A 14,970-nucleotide genomic window follows, 5' to 3' on the forward strand; every position below is an offset into this window, starting at 1 on the left:
ATTGACATATTTGCAGTTTCATTTGCAATATTTTGCTTTTCAGGCTGTGGTGATATCCTGACGATTTGATAGGTAATTCTACACTATCTGTTAAGGTTCTTCTTAAGTTCAAAAGTTGCAACAACTATTTCATTTTCATTGTAAACATTTCCAAGGAAGCCATCCTTTATTTTTACCTCTCTGGCTGTCAATGTTGCCTTCATTTTGGCATCTTTTCTTGCCTTTTGACTTTCTTTTTCTAGGAATATGAATACTGGCAAAGGGGGGAGGGTATAGCCCTCACCATTCCAATCCCCCCTTGGGCATGCCACTGGAATTCCTAAATATAATGAAGGCCTCTATTTTTATCTTGCCTGTTTTTTCCCCCCTTAACGCCATCTGCAATGTGCCTTGTAGTGCAGAAGGCATGTGCGTATCCTTTGTGTTTGTTTGGACTAGATTCAACTGTGGGTGGAGTATATATATACCCAGATGTTGAGAATGTAACAACCACATTGTGAGATTATGCTAGTAGTAAAAACAAAAACAGTAGCAGAAAAGGAAGATGATGAAAAACGAAGAAAGAGATAAAAGTTAGACATAGGAAAAGTTGTCTCCTCTCATGCTGTGTAGTTCGTGCATAATAGAAAACAAACATTTGCTTCAAAAACGAAGTTTGCATGATGCAGACATTAAGTTGCACTTTTTTGAAGTTATGTTGTAAATCCACTTCATGCACACATAGGCTAATCAGGACTGCACATACACTTTAAAGTGGATATCTGAGCCACTGTGCAATTTGTCTCCACCAGGTCATTACCACTCTGCCATCAGGGAAGCCTGAGTTGCCCTTGTTTACCTCTGAAAGCAGCGACAATGAATCTGAATCGGAAAGTGAAGAAGGGAATGATGAACGGAATTTTGCTAAAAATAACCCTCCATTTTGCAGTAAAGACTTTTACAGAAAATTCCACACTTAAGGGATTAATATGTCCTCCTCCATGGCCATGCGGTCTGAGGCACCTTGCTTTGGATGGTGGCTGCTGGACGGCATGGGTTCAGTCTCCGGGAATTTTCAGCCTGTGTATAGGGCTGGTGGCAACCCACCATTGTGAGGAAATCGGGAAATTACGAGTGTAATCCGGTCTCAAAATTTTCTATAACGGCTGGGGGTTCAACGTGCTGACCCCACGTCACCCCATTACCGGGTGAAGAACTACACACCTCTTAGGTAGGATTGTGGAGGGAGACTGGCAGTCGGGAGATAGCCCAAGGCCCTTCAGGGCTGTCACACCACGGATTATTATTATGGGATTATCCATGCAAAACAGTAAAACTTTTGAAAACTTCTTAAATGTAGTTGAAGTTCACATCATTCCTCATGTTCAGTAATGGAATAAACCCTTTGGGAGCAAGGAATTTACTAATTACCAGGTGGAATAGTACTGGCTGGGAGAAGGTGCACTGCCATATGCTAACAACTACGTATGTGGAAACCAAAGAGAACATATTGGTAATGGGTTGTGCTACAACGTGTGTCGTCCAGCTGCCATTCCTTGCTCCAAGAAAGCTCCATGTAAGTTAATTATAGGAAATCTATAATCTGTTTGAGCAGTATCTTCTGCAAATTGCCCTTCGCAGCTTGCCCACATTTAATGTAATTCATTAAGTGTATATTTACGGTATATATTTATGGTCAGCACTAGGCCTGAGCCGATACCGATGTATTGGTATCAGCATCGGTGAGTATCGGTTGATTTTCTCTTACCGATACCAAAGATTTTCAGTGGCTAGAAATGCGGGCAAAGGCAACAGCTCGTCTCAACAGTTGTCCTTTTTAAAAGTTCGTTCACCCTTCCTTGTGACAGATTGGGAGACCAGCACAGGAAGTTCCATACATTTTCCGAGAAGCACTGGATCATAAACCCTCACCCTCCTGAGAAGCAGATGGCAAGATCAAAGACATGGGTGAAAGGTGAACCCAAACATGACAATGAAGGCATGTATCTGCTTAGTTAACGCTCTGGGAAATTCATTGCCAATACTTGCTTGAAGCTTGCGGTGGTAAGATAGGTGGATGTTTTTAACCCTCTGCCACGCTAAAGCCAGTTCAGGTAGTTGCGGAGTTCTGGGAAAAGAGGTATGAATGGTCACTGAAATTAGCTTTGTTTTATTTACATTCAAGCCCGAGGGAGAATCAGCAATTTATACTTATTTTCTTCACTTCTGTCTTTCGTGTGACTGCCGGTATTAGCCTCTTTCCGCCGAAAGCCACCCCTCGTGGGGCAGTGGTTAGGACATCATGCTACGACGCCAGGGTTCGAATCCCGGCTTGGGCATGGATGTTTGGGAGTGTCCATTCATCAATTTCATCACTCATCCCCATTTTCGCAAAATTAGCCAAAAGTGACACAAAAAAACGAAGTAAAATAAAGCAAATCAATGAGTCAATCAATAATTTCCACCTAGATTAGATTGGGAACATGCGCCTTTGAATGACAGTACTAAGAAAGATAAGCTAATCGGGACTGGACCTACATTTTAAAGTGGGACACGAAGCACTATGTGCCTTCACTGAGTATCGAACCTGCGATCTATTGATTACAAGGCCACACCATCGGAGAGCCCCCCCCATAAATATTTATGTACACCACTACTTACAATAATGTAAATAAAATATTTATCATGAACTTTACTTTTCATCAAATGTACGTACCATCATTATTTTTGTTATTCAATAAATATTTATATTTTTACTTCATTGACATAATTTTCGATGCCATGACTGTTGTTTTTACACACATTTTAGTGGTCTTAACTACAGGTAAGCTAGATGATGAATATTTGCTGTTTTATCTCTGATTTTATAGCATCTTTTTACTATTTATGTAATAACCATGGGGGGCAAGGGGGGCCGTGGCCCCCCCTGGAAAATGAAAGTCAACCAAAAATTATGTATTTCACACACATAATTTCATTTTAGCCACAATAATATGTGTTAATTATTGCATGAACATCATAAATTCAAATTTAAGCAATTTGTTTTAGGGAACAACACTATTTTTGGAGAAAATGTGCCTTGTTTGCCCCCTGGAAGAAAATATCTTCCTTGCCCCTCCCTGGAAGTCAAGATAGAAAGAACAAAATAGTAATGTTGTCTTGCCTCCGTTTCTTAGTCTGTGGTTACATACAACAATACTACCGTGCGTCCATTTCGATCTGCAGCCGAGAGATCGGGAGAAGCGTGGCGGGCGGCGCTGACGGAGATGCCGACATTTGCGGCCTGTAATGCCCGCTTATTTTTATAGACATATGCAGACATTTATATAAATATTGCAAAACGAGCACTAACCTGTGTTATAACACGCAAAAGTTCTTCTGTAATTCATCCAAGTTCTGCTCTTATATACACAAATAAATACGCTATAGAAACGATGTTAAGAGCCACAGATAATAAAGCATTTTAATCATAGTTTTGACCAGTAACGTCCTGTTTAAGTTTATATCCTTGAAAGAGTTTTGTGCCGATGGGGATCGTTTGGAGGTTTCGAATGTGCAACACTGTATCAGGATTACACTGCAGACGAAACCGATAAAAGTGAATGGTTTTCGTGAGCTTCCTTGCAATCCGAAATATCCGAGCTCGAGTTTTTTGTTCCTTCGCGACTAGATGAAGACAGAGTTATAAATATAGTGGCGAGCAATGTAAACCAAGAGCGTGTTAATTTCGTACTGTGCGCAAGAGTGTTATTCATGGTTACTTGCAGTTACTTGTTTGTGTTATTGTAGTGTGTATGTGTGACGTGTCAGTGAGACGATTGGAATGCCAGCCGCAAGATTCACGTTAGAACAAAGATTTTTTATGTATGACACGTACCTACGTGAAAACAAACTCGTGTCGAGACGTGTGTAGGTAATTTGTACAGAAATTCCCATGCGTTTCAACTCCACACAGAGATACGGTTAGACATCTTGTCCTTAAATTACGAGAAACTGTATCGTGAAATTTTAAAACACCTAAGCAAAAACGACGGATTCTAACCGAAGCAAAACTCGATAATATTGGTGCAGCGTTAGAACGTTCTCCAAACAAACCTCTACGCCGTGTTTCACAAGAGATGGGCGTGTCAAAATCATCGGCACATACAGTCACTAAGCTACTAAAATTAAAACCATCCTCTTATAACACAGGTTAGTGCTCGTTTTGCAATATTTATATAAATGTCTGCATATGTCCATAAAAATAAGCGGGCATTTCAGGCCGCAAATGTCGGCATCTCCGTCAGCGCCGCCCGCCACGCTTCTCCCGATCTCTCGGCTGCAGATCGAAATGGACGCACGGTACATACGCATCAGAGAAATTAAGTACTAATTAATTAATTCTCATATTATTACAAATAATTATATTAATGTATTAAATAGAAACAATTTTATTATTATATTTCTGAGACACTTGGCTCTGACTGGCTCCCCAAATTATATATTTCTAAATACATGCCTAGTGATGTGTCAAGTTAGTATGACTCGGTAACTAGCCTTTGTTATTTTGTACTGAAATTATACAAGTATCGGTATCGGGATCAGTATCGGTGGGTATTGGCCATGGTATCGGCTCAGCTCTAGTCAGCACCCTTAATCTCCAGTGATACCTTACACATCTTATTACATATGCATGTACAGTGCTGTATGGTGCGTGTATAACCACCTGTTCCGTTTCCGAGAACATACCCCCTTTTTTTTAAAAAAAAAAAAAATATCATAATTTCATCACATTGTAAACACTGGAGTAGGTGCTCCTGGGTGATCAGGTTATTGGCATTTTCATTAAGCTCGTTGAGTGAATGCCCTACAATTGGTAAATAAATGCACTATTTGTCAAACCAATCATCGCATTGCAGGATTCTGTCATCTGCTATATGCTGTGTTCTCTATAGACCTTGGACCTTCTTTCAGCACTAGGGAAGAATGTGATGTAGTATTATTTTCTTCATTCTTTCCTCTATCTCTGCAAATCAGGGGTGAGGAATTGATAAAAGGTTTCTTCGTAGCTGATCCTGTGTGGGGGATATAGCAGTGACATAAAAAAAATGATGGTAGGACAAGAATATTTTTAGAGGGGCAGTCCCATTTAATAAACCTCTAAATATCATGCATGTTTGTGCCAAAAGAGCAATTATCAAGTTTCTCTTGTTCATTAGACGCCCCTCCCCCTTTTTTAGAAACATTAGCTCTAGCAACTTTCTGTGCCCCCCTTTTTTAGAAACGTTAGCTCTAGCAACTTTTTGTGCACCTCAGGTGGAAATATTTTGTGGGAAGTGCACGAAAAAATACAAATTTGTGAAGTTGAACTAGTGAATGCTGGTCCTTCACCTTTCTGGCGACGCAGTTGAAAGGATTGTACTGTTCTTCCTCCCCTTTATCCAACCTCATATGCGTCTGTACGTAATCACATCGTTTTTTTGTTTGTTTTTTTGGTTTATTTAGATAAAACTTGTTTATTACAATTACCAGGGTGGTATCTGGAGGAGGGATAAGGGAGAGAATCGTTCCTCTGATTTGCAACCCCCCACCAAACAACTTGCCAGTGTTTGACTCGTACACATAGAATTTCTGAGGAAAAAATATTATATCTACTAGTAAATATAATCATTTTCATATGTACCTGGAAATTAATGTTAATGAAGGTTTCACCAACAAATGTCAATAAAAATGTATGTTCAAAGTGTATAAACAGAGCATATAATTTATGTGAAAAGAGAAAAACATGCTGTTTCATGCAACATTGTTATTCGTACAGGCAAGAGTTTCAATCTTCCTCGCATACAGCTCCACCGCTATTCGGGCGATTTCGTGCAGTTTGCAACTTCGTAACAAGTTTGAACATGCAGACGCGTTCCCCGTCAAGCGGAATGCTGTCGTAGGTATTGTTGTAGGCCTATCGTCTATCTATCAGTGTGTTCGAAATGGGCAAGGTGAAGGAACTTAGTTCCGATCTGAAGGATGTTATTATAAATTTGCCCCTTTCGAAAAAGGGGACAATCAGTCAATAAATCACACTCCACAGTTCAATACATAGTAAACAAATTTAGAGAGGAAGGTTCAACACAGAAGTGCCAAGAAAACCAAAAGAGAGACTGTTGAATAAACGTGATGAACGCTTTATTTTAAAAAGAGTGCGAGAAAACCCCCGACTAAGTGTTCCTCAGTTACGACCTTTAGTAGAAAATGTTGTTGGCAAGATGATGTCCGCTCAAACTGTCCGACGTGCCTTGTGGAAGCATGGATATCATGGCAGAACCACGAAAGAGGCCGTATGTAAATAAAGTGAATTGCAGGAATAGACTTTCATTTGCGAAAGAGCACATCCACAAGGACCAGGAATTTTGGGATAGTGTCATATGGTCAGATGAGTCCAAGATTAATAGATATATACGGGTCAGATGGGAAAAATAGGGTCTGGAGAAAATCAAATAAAGACAATGATCACATTAACACAGTTCCAAAAGTTAAACATGGTGGTGGGTCATTAAAGATTTGGGGCTGTACAAGGGTTGATCAAATGAAAAGGTACAAAACGACACTGTCGGTGTATGAATAGTTTATTCAAAGTATCCTCCATAGGCCTGAGCACATTGATCCCATTGATGAACGAGCCGAATGATTCCTTTTTTCCCAGACTTCCTTTGGCCGTGACGCGACCCAGTCCTTCACAGCGTCCTTGAGTTCATCGTCCGAGGTGAAGCGCTTTCCTTTGAGATGCTTTTTCAGGGGACCAAACACATGGAAGTCACAAGGGATAAGTCCGGACTGTAGGGCGGATGGTCTAGCTGCTCCCACTTGAACCTGGCCAGTTCCGCGTGTGTGACCCTGGAGACGTGTGGACGTGCGTTATCATGGAGCAGAACCACACCCTCTGTGAGCACCACCGGTCGTTCGCCTTCCCCGTAAACGTTCACCATCCGGCGATGAATATCGGCCGGTTTAACACCTTCCGCTGTCAGAAAACGGATAACGCCTCGCTGCTCCTCAACAGTCGAATTTGCCAATGTTAACGCCATCCTGTCCGAACACGCACTGCCGCGTCACTTGGGCGGCGCTCTGTATCGGAGCCTCTGCTCTCTCCTGCGCATGCGCGTTCCCCTGCATGCTCCGATGCCGCGTGGCGACTCCGATCGCACCCCTACATATCACGCTACGTTCTCCCATCGCGGCATCGGTATTATATAAACGATTCCGTTGTTACGACGTTTCGTACCTTTTCATTTGATCAACCCTTGTATGTCGTCCAAAGGTGTTGGTACCATCCAGTTTATTGATGGTATAATGGATGCATATGTCTATTTGGACATATTGAAGAACAATGTAAAGCAGAGTGCCCAAAAAATGGACATGCCGCCTATCTACAGATTCCAACAACACAATGACAGTAAACATAAGGCGCGAGTTAACATGAATTGGCTAATATGGAATGTGTCCAAACTACTACAAACACCAGCTCAAATTCCAGACTTAAATCCCATTGTCGAGGATTTATGGTGAATTTTAAAGAGTCGAGTCCGAACAAGAGTTGAAAACTGTTGTGCAAGCCGAGTGTAATAAATTAAGCTCTGATACATGTCGCAAACTGGTTAATTCTATGAAGAACAGGTGTCAAGCTGTAAGCCAAAGGATATGCATCAAATATTAAAACTGTCAGTCAATTTGCTCTGAATATACTTTTTTCTTTTATATTATTAAGTGTACGAATAGAAAAGTTGTACAAAAAATGGCATGTTTCTCTTTCAGTTTCATTTAATTTATTATTGTCATTGGTTATACAGAATTTGGGGTTCCTAATGATATCAGTCATTGAATTGTAAAGAAACATTTTCAAAAGAGTGTATTTCCTTTCAGATATTAAAGCATTTTCTTTGAAAATCCGTGTGTACGAATAAGAATGTTACATACTGTATATACGTATACTCGCAGTGCTTCAAGGGTAAGCTAGAATTTCTCCCTAATGGACATTTCTGAAATGTTACACTGACGATCAGTGACTGCGATTAGGAGCCAGTTGTCCTCCAATTTTGCCCACACTCTATGGCCTCTAACATCAAGAGAAATTACATTTTATTTTCCCCCTTCCTGTTTTTAATTGTTATTTTATAACATAAATAATAATATTAATTCGTCAGAAATATGAATTGAAATATCAATACAAGAAAGTTTTCGTGACAACCACAAATTTTTATCAAACGAATGGAATGCATGTCTGCAGGGACAGACCAATCAGCGGTTTACGTGGTCTTTCGTAACGTCATGTGATATCGTAGCGAGTCGTCTGTGCATTGTTTGTAGGAAAGTAAAAATCTTGTTGCGAAGTATTAGTGACAAGATAGTGGTGAAGAAATAATTTGTGTATATTCAAGTAAGTTGTCCTTTTCCTACTTTAATTTTGTAGTGTAATACTATCCCTATGTATATTATGAACGTTTATTTCAATTCTTTTCCGTTTGCAGGCAAGCAAGAATACCAAAAACTGCAACGTACTAAATGCAATTAGTCAACCTAAAGATTGTAAACTTTACTATGCTTTTTACTGATTGACACTAATGGAAGAATTGAACAATGTAAACTGATCTATTATGTGAAATAATTATAAATTGTGTGATAAGGTATTTGTTGCTTCTGAACTTACAATAGCAGGAAAGAACTATATGAACACTTCTTTTTCACAAGGTCAAAGATAAGTGATGTTTACATTTTCCCTGTCTGAATTTATTGGTGCCAGCTGATGTTAACAACTGATGATACACAACGTAAACTTATCTGACGATGAATATTTTCATTTTTTCATCGAATGTATTGGGGCTACTGCTATATACCTGAGTATTAACGACCATAGCTGCTAATTTACGTCTGTCGAAAGTTCGGTTTTGTCATAAAGTGTTAGTAATTGTTAATTCTTCTCTGACGCACAGTAGAAAAGTTAAGCAAATAGGAATCCACCACAGAAGGCGTACATTGAGATGCACAAGTATTGCTCGGTAAATTGTCCATGATTATTTTTGTCTCTCATTTTATGTGTTTTTAAGAAATAGGTTGCATAGGCATTTTGTTTCAATTCTTGTATGAGCTCTCATTTAGCAATGCAGTGTATTTACAAATTGATGGACAGTTTGCTTGGAAATACTCATGCATCCCACTGTACAAATTTTTGCTGTCTATGTGCAAAAGGAACACATTTTTTGCGGTGGTCACTAAGATAGGTTGATGACATGCGAAATATTAATGGCTGCGACTATTTTCACCGGGTGGTGAAAATGGGTAATTATGCGATAATTACTCGTTTATTTAGTTAATTTTAGGGTTACAGTAGTATAAGCCGGAGACACATAAAACTCTGTTGTTTTCAAATAAAAATCATTGCTACTTACCTCATATGCATAGCGGAAGGTTTTTCAAGCTGGCCATAACTTTTTTTCCATGAAAAACACGTTACTTTTAACATTATAATCATTTATTGGTCGTTGCTAATTCGGTGGGCAAATCTTGACTCACGTTGTCTATCGTCAGCTGATATGCAGTATCGTCAACTGATGTGCAGTGTTTCCAAACTTATGAACCGATAAATGCCGCACAAACTATTCACAAAAGGTTTTTAAGCGAAAATTGAGGCTAGACTCTACTTTACGTCCTTATCTGCATGGTGATTGCTTCATTGCGTTCGCGGTGCGCGATCGTGGTGCGGCACCCGGCATCTCTTCGGGTAAGTACCTTTTTCTTTTTACACTTTCTGTTCACGATAGCCTCACTATCCATTCACGGGGTCGAGGTATGCCTACGAGGTTAGGTTAGGCCTGTTAGGTTAGGTTCCATTAGCACTCATTTCACACCTAAATATGTGCTTCATCATCTAAAAAATACCTCAGTACGTTCAATTGCACATATCCAGACAACATCGGTTTTTCTCAATTTACTCCTTCAGGAAATTTTTGCTCGCTTTGGGATTTACGTTGTTGAATTCCTTATAAAATAAGATTTCCAACGATATATGACACGTATTCCTTAGGAAAAGGACGTAAACTAGAATCTTACCTTTTATTGGAAAAAAAACCCGCTCACGCGTCATCTTGTCAAACTTCCGCGTGGTTGCTACACTGTGAGGGGGTTACATAACCAAACGCACGGAACATTTGATTCACGTAGTCGACGGTAATGGCGGCACGAGCTATCGCACAACGGAGATGCATGATTGACGAAAAATACCTTATTTACAGGCAAAATACGTAGCACGATTATAAAAAAAAATATCTCCGGCTTCAGAAAGTCCTCAAAAACACAATTCTGTAAGTACTTTCTCGTCTTTTCTCCTGTACATTTTAAGAAATCCTTCTCCGACTTATACTACTGTTACCAATTTTAGCATTGATACTTACCTATTCTGCATTGCGGAAGATTCTTTAAGGTGAAGTTATGCCTTTTTCCATAAAATAGTGTCAACTTTTACAGGTCATTATTTGTCTTCCTTGTTCCGCTTGGGTAACAGACAATATGGCATGCACTAGTCATGGATCATCGCGCGTCGTGCTTGTGTTTTGTCGATTTGGAGTGTGCAGTGTTTCAACCTTCTTAACCGAAAAATATCTACTTTCGTGTTCATTATGTCATCACAAAGCATTGCCGGATAGCCCCACAAACCATTGATGGATAGCTCCAAAACTGTTCACGATAGCCCCAAAAACCATTCACCATAGCCCCACGGACCATTTCCGGCAAGGTTAGGGTAGGTAAGCATGGTTTAAAAAAAAAAATTCTCTTAAAAAAATGGCACGTTTGGAAACACTGGCAAGACCACGTGACTTTCAATGCTCGTGCCATCTGCAGGTACATAATGGAAACAACAGCATAATGTTGTCGCTTTACAGAAAATGCAAGTTCCTTACATAAAAAGTGATTATTTCTTGTTCTGCAGCATTGTATAGTGAAGTTTTCAGTTTCCGCGAAAGAAAATACCTCGAAGAACTTTGACAATGCTACAGAGACTAATTTCAGTAAGTAGTTTATCATGTAAATTTGAAGAAATCTGTTTGGGCAATATTGCATATTTACCTAAAGTAGCATAAGGGTTATTTTCACCAGGTGTTGAGAATGGCTTAAATGTCTGTTAAGGCTATTTTCACCAGGTGCTGAGAACAGCTTATGGGGCTATTTTCAACAGCAAAAGTAATTGCCAGACCATAACATTGTATTTTATGATATTTTATTACATTCAGCAGTTTTGGCAGCCTTCCTATGGCGTAGTGGTATTGCCTTCACCATGTAATCAAAGGGTTCAGTGTTCAATGCCTGTTGGAAGGCACATTGTGGTTCGGTTTCCATTTTAAAATGTAGGTCCAGTTCCAATTAGCCTAACAGTGCATAATGTGGACTTAAAAATCTCATTGTCAGTATTACTTATACAGTAACTTGTACTGCTAAGAAGGTAATTTACATTAAAAATTGGTGCAACTACTACTGGTACCCTTGACCCTTTGTACTCTCTAGAGAAAGTAAAATAATTTGCATGGTATATGAAGGTTTTTGATGTTTATGAACGTTTTCAGATGATTTTAACTCGCGGAAATGTGTTACTGTGAAGTAAAGGAAGTCTTTTACTTTACCATGAAGAACAGCCCGAAGGCTTTGCGCAAGTGAAATACCCAAAACTACATTGCACATCAGCAACTATAATTTTACGTACTTAGGTTTGGTACTAATAGTTATTATCGACTTGTTCTTTCGCTATTTGAGTGTGCATACAAAGTGTTTTAATAATCAAAAGCACTCTTAAATAGCAGGTTTTTGCTTACGCTGGTCATACTTTGTGATCGAATATCTCAGTTATTTGTGTTTTCCCCATTCTGGAACTAATTTTATATTACGTAAAACATCAAAATCTGTCTATTAATACAAAGTTCAACGTAATTCTCTAGGGGTACGGTGGGTAAACGGCCCCTATTACTGTCACCAGGCGGTGAGAACAGCAGAATGTTCTGAAGACCAGAAATTACATGATCTGGTGTTGGGAAGTATTTACAGCAATAATTTTAATGCTAAAAACCCTAAACCTGACCTGCCTAACCTAACAATGAAAACATTAAGGAATGCAGTACACGTCATGCGACATTACCAGCACCCGTTCATATTGGAACATCATGCAGTATTTTTCCAACTTCATAGTGTGCAGAAATATTACTTGTCCATACGAAAATAAATGCGTGGGGACATAAGTTTGATACACATCAACAAGTAAGGAATGTACACATACTTGTAGTAGGCCAGGTTGTAGATCATGCACATGCACGGATAAAATCGGGTGAAAATAGCTCAAAAGCTAGCTTCACCACCTGGTGAAAATAGTCACTCCGAATATTAATACATATATTCATATATGAACACTACTACATAGTGTTCATATTTTTTCGACTAAAATTATGTGTAGTGTGAATGGGCAATACACACCTATTGTAATGATAATGTTAGAAAAAGAGAAATGTATCTTGAACAGTTCTCGGAGCGATTTTACAATACCGGACAACTCCCCAATCTTGTTCATATTTCACATACTCAATAATTTAGGGCTCCTAATCACAAATCTGCAGTTAAAATTTGGCGGTCACGTGTCGAATTTGCAAAAAAAATGAAATTGAGTGGTCCGCTCATTATTTACTGGAAGATATTGTGTTTCCAATACTTAAAAAACAAAATATACATTCCTGATATTACTACGACCCCATATTTTAACTATGTTTGCCTAACCTAACCTTACCGTGAATGGTTTTTGGGGCTATGCGTGAATGGTTTGCACCATAAAAAAATGTCAGTTTCCTAGCACTTGAACGACAAATTTTAACTACACAATCGTGATCAAGTGTCCTAAATTATAGATTATGCGAAATATGAACGAATGCCCTGTATTATTAATATGTACCCAACTAAAAATTACTAAGAAAAACTTACGAAAGAAAGAACTTTATTTCCTACCTTCAAAGTCGCCATCTTCCTCACCTTGCAGATTACTGAACAAGTGAACACTACGTTGAACAAACATGGTTTTCATGCTTGTATACGGAGAATGACCGCGGTAATTGAAAAGTTTATTTTACAACTTCTACAGCGAAAGTTGCAAGATAAAAAGTCTTGCTATAGCTGTTTTGGTTGATGGAACTTATCTACACATCAATTAACAATTTGAACATGTCACCCCCACATGTTAACCTAAGATACTTCATCAGGATTACGTATTTCGTGAGTATAAGAAGTAGGATAGAAATTACGGAGTTGTCCGGTATTGTAAAATCTTACCCAGTTCTCATATAGCAGGTTTTCTACAATTCAAGTCTGGTTTTTGGAACAGACAGGCTATCCTGAAAGAATTCCAACAACAAGTTGCTAAGTGCTTAAATTCCTTACCGGCCATAAAAAAATGTATAAATGAATAGAATCAATTGATTTTTATGAAATACGGACTAAACTTAGAATTTTACAAAGGAGACGGAACAAACAATACTATTTACATTGGATTTAAAAAATGCAATAGAACTGTTAGTCTGCAACTAGACGAAACAATTTTGAATGTCTGCGTCATTTTACCCTTATTGGTTATTTTTTAGCCTCCTACAAAACACTTTACGATTATTATGTACCAGCTTCACTTGCCATACAGTAGTGTCTGCCCACTTGCATTTGCAATGGAGCAAATGAAGGCACCCCATTTTTATCAAATACTACACACATCACAGTTTCCCGTGACCATATCAATGGGTTACTCCATGTCAAACCAACAAGGTACCTAACCTTACATTCTTTGATTATTTTGAAATTTGGCATACTGAAGAACCACATGAAACAGGAACCTATTAATAATTGCAGAATCATATCATGTGTATTTACAGTATTACAGGAGTATTGGATGTGAAATTTCAACGAAATTTTCCTCCATGTTGTTAATTTTAACATGTGCCTATGTTAGTGGGAGGGAACATTTTGAAAGTATTTTTGCCCCAAGTTCCTTTTGTTTTATTGTGATTTCGTCATGCTACAAATGCAGTTTTAACATGATTTGATTTACTTCTGTTAACACATACTGCGGAATTTTAGTGATTACTTAAGATTTTATTCAATGTATGCTTTCCTAGTTAGGTTAGGCAGGCCATGTTTGGTTCTCTTAGCATTAAAATAAAGTCCCTAAATGCATTCTACTAAGGCTTCAATATACTTATACATTAATTTCCACTAGTCTGTGATACTTAGTCACTTGTCAGTGGAAAACTGCATTGTCCATGCGTGCATAAGGTAATTTTGAAGTTGGTTTTTTCAACATAAATAACTTTTTTTCCCTTCGAAATCCAAACAGTGATCATTACTTTAAGCAAGGTTCAAATTTCGTGTGACAATGATTGCCAAAATTCTATGATAATTAGTCTTCCTGCTAGAAGAATTTGAAAAAGATTCATAAACAATCAGAACTGTTATAGTATTTTTTACTTACTGATACCTTTATTGAAACTACACATACTTTTTCTCACAGTAATACCTTACTTGTATAAAAAAAAGTGAGGTGCTCTCCTGTGCTTAGCACCACGACATGAAGGCATGTAGGGGGTGTGGGGGCAACGCCCCACACTTTCTTGATCCGGTCGTGAGTGGGGGTGATGTGATCAGCATCACACCCCTGACTGCCTTTACCCCCCCAGGGTTTCCCCCAGGTACCCATGTCATTCGACGCTGAGTGGGCACCGGGGCCAGATTTGAACCACCTGATGATCGAACCCGGGACCTTTAGTAGCATGGTAGTCAGACAGATTAACGACTAAGCCACCGCTGTCACTATACCTTACTTGAGTTTTCATTATTCCAGTCCTGTTGTAAAAAGGAAGAAAAAGGAAAGCACTCCCCTGTGCATAGCACCACGCCATAAAGGCGTATAGGGGGTGTGGGGGTAACGCCCCACACTTTCTTGATCCGGTC

At 38.9% G+C, this 14,970-nt stretch overlaps 1 protein-coding gene across 1 annotated transcript in view; it reads left to right on the top strand.

The window, feature by feature from the left end:
* The first annotated feature begins 8,265 nt into the window (after window positions 1-8,265).
* LOC145994225 (lysosomal-associated transmembrane protein 4A) overlaps window positions 8,266-14,970 on the top strand; it is a 35,431-nt gene continuing 28,726 nt past the window's right edge. The window contains exon 1 of the mRNA XM_083130324.1: window positions 8,266-8,386. The gene's annotated coding sequence lies outside the window, so the exon portion shown is untranslated. The remainder of the gene's footprint in view (window positions 8,387-14,970) is intronic.

This window comes from Lepisma saccharinum, chromosome 1, assembly GCF_977018435.1.
Source record: "Lepisma saccharinum chromosome 1, izLepSacc3.1, whole genome shotgun sequence".
In the NCBI taxonomy this organism is placed as follows: Eukaryota; Metazoa; Arthropoda; class Insecta; order Zygentoma; family Lepismatidae; genus Lepisma; species Lepisma saccharinum.